This window comes from Monodelphis domestica, chromosome 5, assembly GCF_027887165.1.
Source record: "Monodelphis domestica isolate mMonDom1 chromosome 5, mMonDom1.pri, whole genome shotgun sequence".
NCBI classification, from domain to species: domain Eukaryota; kingdom Metazoa; phylum Chordata; class Mammalia; order Didelphimorphia; family Didelphidae; genus Monodelphis; species Monodelphis domestica.
The window spans coordinates 130,520,903-130,533,035 of record NC_077231.1 but is presented as its reverse complement, the minus strand read 5'-3'; the positions used below and the strand labels follow the sequence as shown (position 1 = coordinate 130,533,035).

Below are 12,133 nucleotides of genomic sequence, written 5' to 3'. Positions count from 1 at the left end.
GGGCAGAATATACATATATACACATGCAATCACATAAAGAGTTGGGTGTAGAAATATATTCAACTTAACAGATACAGATAAGATGAAGAAGAGAAAGGAAAATATAACCAGGGAGGGATTAATCAGAAGTAAAACAAATCTTAATATTCAAGAGGGAATGAAGAAGAGAAAATTAAAAGAGGAAAAAGGGTAATAATTTCAAATAAACATGGGCAGAGAAGTACAGAGAAGGAAAGGTAAAAGGAATAGTAAAGAAGGAAATAAACAACTATCATAACTATGAATGGACAAATTCACTTAAAAAGCCTAGATGGCTAAGTGGATTGAGAGCCAGGCCTATAGACATAGGTCTTGGGTTCAAATATGGCTTTGGAGTTCCTCATTGTGTGACTCTGGGCAAGTCACTTAACCCCAATGGCTGGACCTTACTGCCTTAGAACCAATAAACAACATTGACTCTAAGATGGGAGTTTTTAAGGGGAAAAAAATACATAATAAAAAAGACTGATAGTTAAAAGGAGAACAAAATCTATTATACCTCAGTTGAATACAAAACAAAACAAAAAAAGGATAGCAATTAAGACTTCAGACAAGAAAAAAGCCAAACATATTTGATTAAAGGAGATAAAGAAAAAATTGCATTTTCTTGAAGATATGCCACTGTTTGTATACAGAGTGCATTAAAGGAAAAGATTAATTATTACAAAAAGCACTGCACAGAGGACATCCATTTATAAATAAGAAAGAAATTAAGGATAAGAAGATAATTAGAAAAATTAGAACTGATAGACCTATGTGAGTTAATTTTTAAATGAAATAAATAAGTAATAAGCTAATTTGATGAAAAAGAGAAAAACAAAATTACTGGGAACAAAAATTAATGGAATTTATGGCAGATGAAAGTATAAAAATATCACTAGAACTTATTTTGCCCAACTATGACAATAAATCCAATATAAAGTAAATGAACAATTATAAAAATATAAAATACTCAATTTAACAAAATAGGTACAGAATTTAAATACTACAATTTCAAAAGAAACTGCATAAGCCATGAATGAATTTCCAAAGGAAATTCCAAAGGAAAAACTACCAGATTATGTGGATACAAAAATGACAAAAATAAACCATATTAATAACAAAATGGAAAAAATCATTTCATTATGTTGAAAGATGCAAAAAATATTTTTTAGATAATATAACACCCATTTATATTTTTTAATCTAGAAAACATAGGAAGAAATGAACTTTTTTCTTTAAAATAATAAATAGAATACATAAAAAACCAAGAGCTAACATTCTATATGGTGAACCTTTTAGAAACTGAGTGCTGAGCCTTGCCCCCAACCCACCAGCCAAACAGTGCCAAACCCCCCAAAGACTGAATGCTGAGCACATTCCTCCCCTCCTTACCGCACACAGGGGAGGGAGAAAGCATTCCCATTGGGTGGCTGGGCAGGTTAAATGAGGAATGTTTTCAGTCAATGTAGAGAACAGGAAGGGAGTGGTGCAAGTGCTCTGCTCCCCTCCATCTCTGCTGCCTGTGAGTCACCCTTCTCCACCCTGTGCACTCCCATTGGGTTGCTGGGCCGAGAGAGAGAGACTGGGTTGTGAAAAAAATGATATCAGGCACAGTGGAAAGGGGAAGGGCAGCAGCAAGTACCTCTGCTTTTTGTAAGATTAAAATAAATATCAATAACTCCAAGTGTTATATTTTATGATTTATTACTAATCACTTGAAGTAGAAGAAATAAAAGAACAAAGTAAAAAACTTAAGTATGACCACATGTGAAAAATACTCCTGCCTGACACTCCTCCAACCTCCTCCAACTATGTTCACAGAAAAAGAAACTGAGGTTCAAGGTCACATCAAAATAAATCCTAAGTACATAACAACGTAACATCAACATAACATGAGAAGGAACATGGGAAGCTGGGAAAGAGTCCTGGGGAGCAAGTTCTAATTATATATTTTCTAGTAACAAACTCTGGAAGGGAGATGGGGGCAACACATGTGCCCACAGGGAACACTCTGCATGCCATGTTTGGTACCAGTGCCATTGGTTCAACATCATTGTTCTATATATTGGGGATAAAATAGAATCACTTTCCAAAAAATCAGAGATGAAACAAGAATGTTCACTATCACGACTTCAATTTGACACATTATTAGAAATCCTGGCTATAGCAGTAAGACAAAAAAGAAAAAGAAATTGAAAATGACCAGAAAAAAGAAAACAAAATTAACAGTTTTTGAAGGTTAACTGAAACAATAACTTCAAGCTCACAAAATAAAAAATAAAACCATACATATCTTCAATAATTCTATATAATTCCAATAAAATACAGAAAGAAAAGATGATAATTTCATTTGAAATAACTACAAGCAACAAACTAGGGAAAAAATTTATAACAAAAATCTCTGACAAAGGAATAATTGCTCAAATTTATAAGGAACTAAGTCAAATGCATAAGAAATCAAGTCATTCCCCAATTGACAAATGGTGAAGGGATAGGAATAGGCAGCCTTAAGATGAAGATATCAAAACTATAAATAATCACATGAAAAAAGTGTTCTAAATCCCTCCTATTTAGAGAAATGAAAATCAAAACATCTAACAGACTGGCCAATGTGACAGTAAAGGAAAATAATAAATGTTGGAGGAGTTGTGGCAAAATTGGGACACTAATAAATTATTGGTGGAGTTGTGAATTGATCCAAACATTCTGGAGGGCAATTTGGAATAATGCCCAAAAGGCTTTAAAAGAATGCTTGCCCTTTGATCCAGCAAAACCTAGTAAATTTGTACCCCAAAAAGACAATAAAAAGGGGTTGTACAAAAATATTTATAGCCACGCTCTTTATGGTGGCAAAGAATTGGAAACTAAAGGGATGTCCCTCAATTGGGGAATAGTTGAACAAACTGTGGTATATGATGGTGATGGAATATTACTCTGCTATAAGGAATAATAAACTGCTTGATTTCTATAATAACTGGAAAAACCTACATGAACTGATGCAGAATGAAATGAGCAGAACCAAGAGGACATGATAAACAGTAACTGAAACATTGTGGAAGGATCAGATGTAATCGACTTTGCTACTGTTGACAAAGTAATAATCCAGGACAATTTTGAGGGGCTTATAAGAAAGAACTCTATCACATCCAGAGAAGGAACTGTGGGAGTGGAAACACAGAAGAATAACATATGATTTATCACTTGTTTATAAGAGTATTTGTGGTTTTGGTTTTGAAAGATTACTCTAATACAAAAATGAATAATACTGAAATAGGTATCAAGTGCTAATACATATGTAACCCTGTAAAATTGCTTCTCAGCTCCAAGAGGGTGGAGGGAAGAAGCAAAGGAGAGAGCATGAATCACGTAATCATGGGAAAATATCCAAAAATAAATTTAAAAATAACTACAGAATCTAAAAAACACTTGGGAGTCTACCTACAAAGTTACACACAAGAATTCTATAAATAAAACCACAAACCATCATTTGCAGAAAGTGGACCTACACACTTAAAATATTAATTCCTCAAAAATGGCGATAATTCATAACCTTATTCAGTGCCATACCAATCAAACTAACAAAGGATCACTTTATAAAAGTAGAAAAATAATAGAATGATTCAAATAAAAGCAAAAGGTAAAGAATCACAAAGTAAATAAATTTTAAAAGTAGAAACTATCTAAGATTGGAAATGCCAGATCTCAGACTCTTCCACAAAACAGTAATTCTCAAAACAATTTAATACTGGTTAAAACATAAAGAGACTAATCATTGGAACAGATTAGGTACATAACATATAGAAGAAAACATTTATAATGGTCCAGTATTCAATAAAGACAAAGACCTCAGATATTGTGATGAGAACTTTCTAATTTTTTTTTTTAAAGGCTGGGGAAATAATGTAGTAGCATAGAGGTTGGGTTTTGTTCAACAATTCACACATATCTTATGCTAAGTTAAATTCCAAATGGATAGATGATCTAAATTTTTTTCTTAAAGGGGACGAGTTACATCATAAAAATATAAATGTCATGGAAAGGTATTGTGTAAGTAATGGGGAAAAGATCAGATTTCATGGAAAAATGTTTATGAACTGATACTGAGTGAAGTTAAGCAGAACAATGTATATTTTATATCAATATTACAGAAAACAACTTTGAAGACTTTTAGGAAATGATCAAAGCCATGACAATACAATAAGAGCTTTGCAAACACAAGCTGTACCTAGGTGGTACAGTGGATAGAATATGAAGCCCGAAGATTCATCTTCTTGAATTCCAATCTAGCCTCAGACATTTAGTTGTCATCTGTGAAAAATGTACAACAGAAGAAAATGCAAACCAATCTAGTTTCTCTGCCAAGAAACCCCCAAATGAGGTAATGATGCCTCGAACATAACTGAAATGACTGAGCAATTATTACAAGGCAACCTAAAAGCTGTAAGAACTATGATCAAAACAATGGCCATCATGTTTCCAGAGAAAGAACAATGGAACATTATCCATCTCTAAACAAAGAGTTCATGGATTTAGAATAAAAAATGAAATATACAGTCCAAGGAGGAATTCATTTTCCTTGACTATGCAGAGTATTTGTTAGGAAAGATTTTTCTTTTCTCGCCAATGGCATGGGAGTTAAGGAGAAAACATGGATTTTTCTTAAACACTTTTTTAAAAAGAGGATGGAGAAGTGCTGTAGATATAGAATGCTGCATGTATTTTCAGATGATATAACTAGATAATTTTGCTTAGTTTAACTTTTTTATAAGAATTTTCTCAAGGAGTGGAATTAGACTATAAATACAAAGTGAAAATAAAACATGTTTACAAAACTTTTTTTAAAATGGGCAAATTGGAAAACTCAAAAGAAAAACAACTGCTTAATTACATGAGTCGAGGGGATATGATTGAGGATGGAGACTCTAAATGACCATCCTAGTGCAAACATCAACAACATGGAAATAGGTTCTGATCCAGGACACAAATAATACCCAATGAAATTGTGTGTCAGCTACATGAAGGGTGGAGGGAGGGGAGGGAGAGAAAGAATATGATTCTTGTAACCATGGAATAATGTTCTAAATTGACTAAACTTTAAAAATATTTTTTAAAAATTAGCAAATTGGGGAGATATTGATTGCAAATAACTGAACAAAGCATGATATATGAATAAGTCATAGGACATAATAAATTTGATAAATTCAGCAAAACATGGAAATATTTGTAATAAAATAACAAGGTTTAGAAATAGAGGACTTGGTTTTGATTGTTGGATCTTTTGCTATTTTTGTGGCCTTGACAAACCATTTAAAGAATTGATTCAAGGGGGCAGCTGGGTAGCTCAGTGGATTGAGAGCCAGGTCTACCTAGAGATGGGAGGTCCTAGGTTCAAATCTGGCCTCAAGACACTTCCTAGCTGTGTGACCCTGGGCAAGTCACTTGACCCCCATTGCCTAGCCCTTACCACTCTTCTGCCTTGGAACCAATACACAGTATTGATTAGTATTGATTCCAAGATGAAAGGGTTTTTAAAAAATTGATTCAAAATGGAGTAGAACTAGGTGAACAATTTATAAAATAACAACTTTGAAGGACTTAAGAAAAACCTGACCAATTAAAGGACACAAAAAAGGGAATTTTCAGAAGAAAATGTCAGAAATCTAACATCAGATGAAAAATATGGTCCAAATAACTATGAGAAATGCAAATTAAAACTGAGATAGCATCTCATATCTAGCAGATTGACTAATATGACTGAAAAGGAAAAGTTTTGAAAGGATATGGGAAAACTCAAGACATTAATGTACTAGTTGTGAACTGATCCAACCATTCTGGAGAACAATTTGGAACTATGCCCAAAGGGTCATAAAATTTTGATCCAGTATACCCTTTGGTTCAGCAATCCCACTACTAGGTCTCTATAACAAAAGGGTTAAAAAAAAAGGGGGGGGGCTATTTGTATAGATATATTTATAGCAGTTCTTTGTGGTGAAGAATTAGAAACTGAGAGGAAGCTCACAATTAGACAAGTTGTGGTATGATTGTAGGGACTTCAGAAAAATCTGACTTTACATGAACTGATGTAAAATACAAAACATTGTATGCAGGAACAATATTATACAATGCACACCTCTGAAAGGCTTTTCTGTTGTCAGCAATATGATTTGAGATGACTCCAAAGGAATCATGATGAAAAATGCTATCCATCTCCAAAGAAAAAAGCTGAGGGTGCCTGAATGTAGATGGAAGGCTACAGTGTGTGTATATATTATCATACTACATGAAAAAAATGGAAATAAGATTTGTATGATAGCACAGGTATAACTTATTACATTGCTTACTGTGTCAGGAAGGAATTTTTTCCCTTTTTTTTTTAGAATATTTTTCCATGGTTATATGATCATATCTCCCTTCTTCCCTCCCTCCTACCAGAACTGACAAGTAAATATTCTGGTTTCTACATGTCATTACTCAAAATCTATTTTGATTTTATTCCTATTTGTAATAGAGTAATCTTTTAAAAACCACAACCCAAAATAATATGCCATATAACCAAGTGATAAATCATGTTTTTCTGCTGTGTTTCTACCCCCATCGTTGTTCCTCATAAGTCCTTCAGAATTGTCCTGGATCATTGCATTGCCATCAGCGGCAGTATCTATTACCTTTGATAGAGGAAGAAGGAATTTTAGAACTCACAACAGTAGAAAAAACTTGCCAAAACTTGGCTTTATATGACATTGGGGAAAATAAAATATTACTGAAGAAAAGGCAAAAAACAAAATAATGAAATCTAGAAAATTCAATGACTCCAGAGGACAAAATGATGAAGAGTGCTGCCTACCCCTTCACAAAGATTTGAGGAACTTGAGAGGTAGAATGAGATAAATACTTTTGGTCATAGTTCATGTAGAAATTTCCTTTCCTTGCCTTGACATTTTAGTTAAAAGGGTATTGATTTTTGGTTTTGTGTTTGGTTTTTTCCTAGTGAAGAGGAAGAATTGAGGGTAGTAGCAATAGGGTTGTGGCAAATGAAATGAAAAGAGGGTCTTTGAAAGCTTGTTTTGTTTAGTTTTTAAATCCACATAAAAAGAACATGAGGAAAGCCAAAAGGAATCAATCAAGCAGGGCAGCTTTGAAAATTGCATGTTTATTATATCTTTAAGGGGAAAAGCAAGCTGTATGTATCAATTTGCAATATCATGTCTTATCTTCATTTTCCGTGTTATTGTTTTTGTAAATGTTCATTGTTTGGTCCTGGTTAAATTCAAAATAAAAGTTAAAAATTAAGTGTAAGCTCTTTTTTACTTCACTCTTGCTTTTTCACCACCCTTTCCCATTCTTATCTTCTGCATCCAAAGGGGTACACATCATGGATGCCATGAACTGAGCCTACAAGAGGCAAAGGCTTTTCCTGCTCCCTCTTTTTTAACCCAATCTCTAAGAAATGGATCTTGGAGGTCATTGTTTCTGTTATGAGTTGTTTGTCCTCAGTCTCTGGTGCTCCTTGGAAGACTTTGAAACAAGGATTGCAGGTAGGGTGGTATAGTTAGCAATCTTAGAATATAAAATCTGATGAGCCAGGGGGCTCAAGCCAAGGAGAATTTTGGAATTGGAACTGTGCTCCTTGAGGAACCCAGTGCTCAGCTATGAACACAACCAGAGAAAGTGGTGGAGGGGCAGGAGAATTGTCTCCCATCTCTTAAGGAAGCTTATATATGTGATTATACCTTTGAAAATAAATATTTCTATGTAAAAAGCAAAATAAATGGGTGAAAAGCAAATTAATTCAAGGGTATATATCTCCTTAGGGATGGCATCCTCCCTCACCCCCCAAAAATGTAGGCATTAAAGGTTCTACAGTGATCAGAAGTTACACTGCAAAATTACTGTAATATAAAAAACATTAAGAATGACATCTTGTTGTTTTTAAATGTGAACTTTAAGGATTTGCTGTATCCAATGATTACACTATAACTACAGCCTACAGGGTAAATTAATTAACTTATCATGGACGCCGAGAAATAAAATCCACCATCTTCTGGACATCTGGAAAATAAAATCCACCATCTTCTGGACATTTAACATAACATCCATTATAGGATACCATTACCTTTAACTTTATAAAACAAGCTGGGTACATCAATGGATTGAGAGCCAGGTCCAGAGATGGGAATCCAAATCTGGCCTTAGGCACCTCCTAATTTTAACACCCACTCTCACCTAGCCCTTATAACTCTCCTACCTTGGAACCAATAAACAGTCTATCTTAGGATAGAAGGTAAAGGTTTGTTTTTTTTTAAATACTTTCTACTTTTGACCCAAGCTGTCCTCAAAACCATGAGAATATGCCTGAGTGATTGAGATGTTTATTACTATAAACTAGTTCATATAAAAAAGATGAGTAAAAGCAAGTAACAAGTTTGAGAGATGTAGTTATAGGAATGTGCTCATCCTCTTCAAATTTGTTACTAAATAATCATGTATCTCTAAACCTTCTTTAAAAAAACAAGCTCTCTAAAGTAGCTCAAGGGATTTTATAATATTTTACTTAAAATATCCCTAAAATAAATTTAATTTTTATTTAGTTCAGTATAAGACATTCATGTGCCATCTAGAATTTGGGGGCAAAAAGGACACATAGAAAAATCAACGTAAAAATAAGTGTCTAAATTCCAAAATCAATGAATCAATTATTAAGTGAACTATCAAGTTCCTAATGTGTTCCACACACTGCTCCTGGCAAACAAGGAAGTAGTGAGGGTAGCAGGCATCATTTGAACTTCCCTTTCAACTAAACTGGTTAAAAAAGAGCACAACATATACTAGTGTGTGTATATATATATATACAGAGAGAGAGAATTCAGCTTGGAATTTGGGAACAATGCCAGTCATAAACACACTCTACAGAAGAGTCCAAAAAAGTGAGGAGGAGGAAGACAGGAGCATCAGGAAGACCCAGGCTCCAATCATCTTTTTGACACAGACTAACTGGGACTATGGACAGATACCTTCATCTCAGTGTCTCAAATTGGCACTTTAGCGTCAAGTTTATAATAAAAATTATGATGTAATACCCAATGTACTACCCACTAGCAACAAAAAATGTTGTTTTAAAAAATTGACAGTAGTACTAACCCATAAGAAACCCTGAATGTGAACCTTTAACCTATTTTATTACCTTTTTATTTAATACTAAAAGTATAAACAAATTATGTTTTTAAATTCCAGACAAATTGAGCCACAGGCAAATGAGTATTTTGTTAAAAGCTTACATTCCCAATATCTGTACTCTACTCCTACTCAAATGCTATTGAATGAAATTAAGAGGAAAATTTAAGAAAACTGACTAATCTCAAATGAATACTAGTAGCAGTAAGGCAAGCCTTTTTTCACCATTAATTCGTTATCCCATTACCACTGGAGATGTTCCAAACCTCCAACAGCTGAAGATCTAGTTCCATACTTTACTGAGAAAACAGGCCATTTCACCCTTTTCTCATTTCACAACCCTGCCAGCAGCATCCACAATCTTCTTTACCCTAGTCTCTGAAGTAGTCCTTGGCACCTCAACACATATCCTTGATGAAATCTCCTTATCTAGAGAATACTGTCTTTACAATCATTCCTCTCATCTCAATCATAAATCCCTGCCCATATATTAGTTCCTTCTCTGATGCCTATAAACACATATTTTCTTCATCCTTAATTGTCCTTCACAAAATCCTACTATTACTCTTAGTAATCATCTCCTATTTGCCTTTTTACTTAGTCAAATCCTTTGAGAAATACATTCACATTCACCACCTCTGCTTTCTCTCTCTCAAAAACCTAGTGCAATCTGGGTCCAAACACTCAAATAAAACTGATCTCTCCTAAATTTCCAAAGATATTCTGCTTGATGAAGCTAGTGGCCTTTTCAATATTCATCCTTCCAGACCTCTACATTTTACACCATTGGCCAATCTTTCTAGGTAGTCTAGCCACTATTTTCTTCTGATTCTTCTCTTGCCTAGTCAACTACTCCTCAATCTCATTTGGAAGATTTCACAGCATCACATGCTGTCCAAAAAGTCTCTTGGCAAGGATTTCATCATTTTTGTGCAGACAAATCTCACAACTATATCACCAACATTCCAAACTTGGTGTCCTACAGACATTGCAAATATATGGCAGAGGGGCAGCGCCAAGATGGAAGCTTAGTACCAGCGCAAGTTGGAGGTGCTCAACGATCCTCTCCAATATATCCCCTGCAGAACTCCCTTCCAAGCCCATTCACCCACATTCTGAATTTACCTGTCATGGTTGACTGTAGCATTATACTTCAGTTCCCAAGTTCAAAACCTGGATTCCCCATTCTTAGCTTATATATCCAGTCAGTTGCAATTCTGATTGTTTCTACCTCCTTTGCATTACATATGTTCTCAACCACCACCACAATGGCCTCCTCTAGTCTCTGCCATATTTTCCATTCCAGTTTATTACCTCCCCAATGGAATAAACTATTAGTTTCCATTCCTTGTACTATAAAATGATGAAAGTTCTTAATCACCAGCAACAAGTCTACCTCCTACTGCTCAGAAGAAAATATAAGGCTGGCCCTCTTGCTGTATCTGCCTAATCTCTTCCCTAGTCTAGCCTAGAAAAGATCTTCCTGGGATGGCCTTGCATTTGATTGCATGCAAGAGAAAAATGGCCCAGGGCAAGGATGACTTCCTAGGTACCACTTCCAACTCCTGCTGATCTCTAGCCTCCAGGGAAGGGGATTTTCCATCTGACTGCATACTTTCCATCTCCTTTTGAGAATACCCCAAGGGGAAAAAAATATGTACATAAATAATTGACTTCTGCCTCCTACTGTGCCATCTCCTATCTGTTGATATCCAACCTTCACAGGGAAGAAAGGAGAAATGAAGGACTTCTATTTGTCTTGCATCTCTTTACCTTCTACTGGAACTTCAGCCTTCTCAGGAAACAAGAATGCTTCTACTTTATGATTAACATACATACACCTGGCTATCATACTCTACATATCTCAGCTATTCTAAATCACTGTTAATTACCATTCAAATTCCACCTACCTGGGTATCTATTACCACCTATTTCCCAATTCTCAACCCCTTCAATTAGGCAAATAAACTCTTCCTATCCTTTTTCCATTTTCTGGTCATCACCAAGACCTGACATAGCCTCCATGGTCACTTAGCAATATAACTTGTAATGACTACCTCCAGGGTTCTTTAGTCTCTTTGATTCAGTAGCCTTTTCTCCTTTGATGTACAAACAATCCACATCTTCCACCCAATCCAAATCCTGGTCACTGTTGTCTACAGATGTCCAGGACATTCCCTTTCCTTTCTCAGTTCATTAACTGCCTCAATTTTTCTCCTCTCCAATTCCAGCCCTTTATTAACTCTTCACTATATATATACACTGAGAGTCCCTTAAACATCCTAATAACCTTAGTTGTTCAACTTACTTCCTTTCCCATTAAGGTAGAGAAATATCAATTAACTGTTCTGACAGGTTCCACTATATACACTACATTCAAATATACAGCTCATCTCTAAACCCCTGAAATCGTCCTTCAAAACTCCCTTGATTCTTCTTTTCTCAATTTGAGCTTAGAATATTTGACTCATTTTATGAGCTCCCTTTTCTTCCAGTTTCCCTTCTGACTTCTGCCCCTATCTCACCCACCCATTTCACAGAAACAGGCCCTGGTCATTATACAGAATAACCTGTCCTGTAAACAACTTGCCCTTTCTGTCATCACCTCCTACCTTCTACTAGGCTCCTTTCTCTAGGTCAACAAATATAACTGTTTAGAATTTTAAATAAGCCTTCATTTAATCAATCCTTCCAACTTCCAATCATTTTTTACCATTCCCCTTTTGTGGCAAAATTTGGAGGCAATTTACAATGGAAACTTCCACTTCCTCTCTCCTTAGACTTCCTACCATCTAGATTCCAATTGTTTCAGAAAAGTGTCACTCCAAAACTATCAAACTATTTCTTTTTGCTAAATCCAGTGGCCTTCTTCTCAAGCCTCATTTTCAACACTACTGACTCCTTGGTACCGTCCTCTCTAAAATGTAGGGGAACCATTCTG

At 35.1% G+C, this 12,133-nt stretch overlaps 1 protein-coding gene across 10 annotated transcripts in view; it reads right to left on the bottom strand.

The window, feature by feature from the left end:
- AEBP2 (AE binding protein 2) overlaps nt 1–12,133 on the bottom strand; it is an 87,656-nt gene that overhangs the window by 36,562 nt on the left and 38,961 nt on the right. The window lies entirely within an intron of this gene.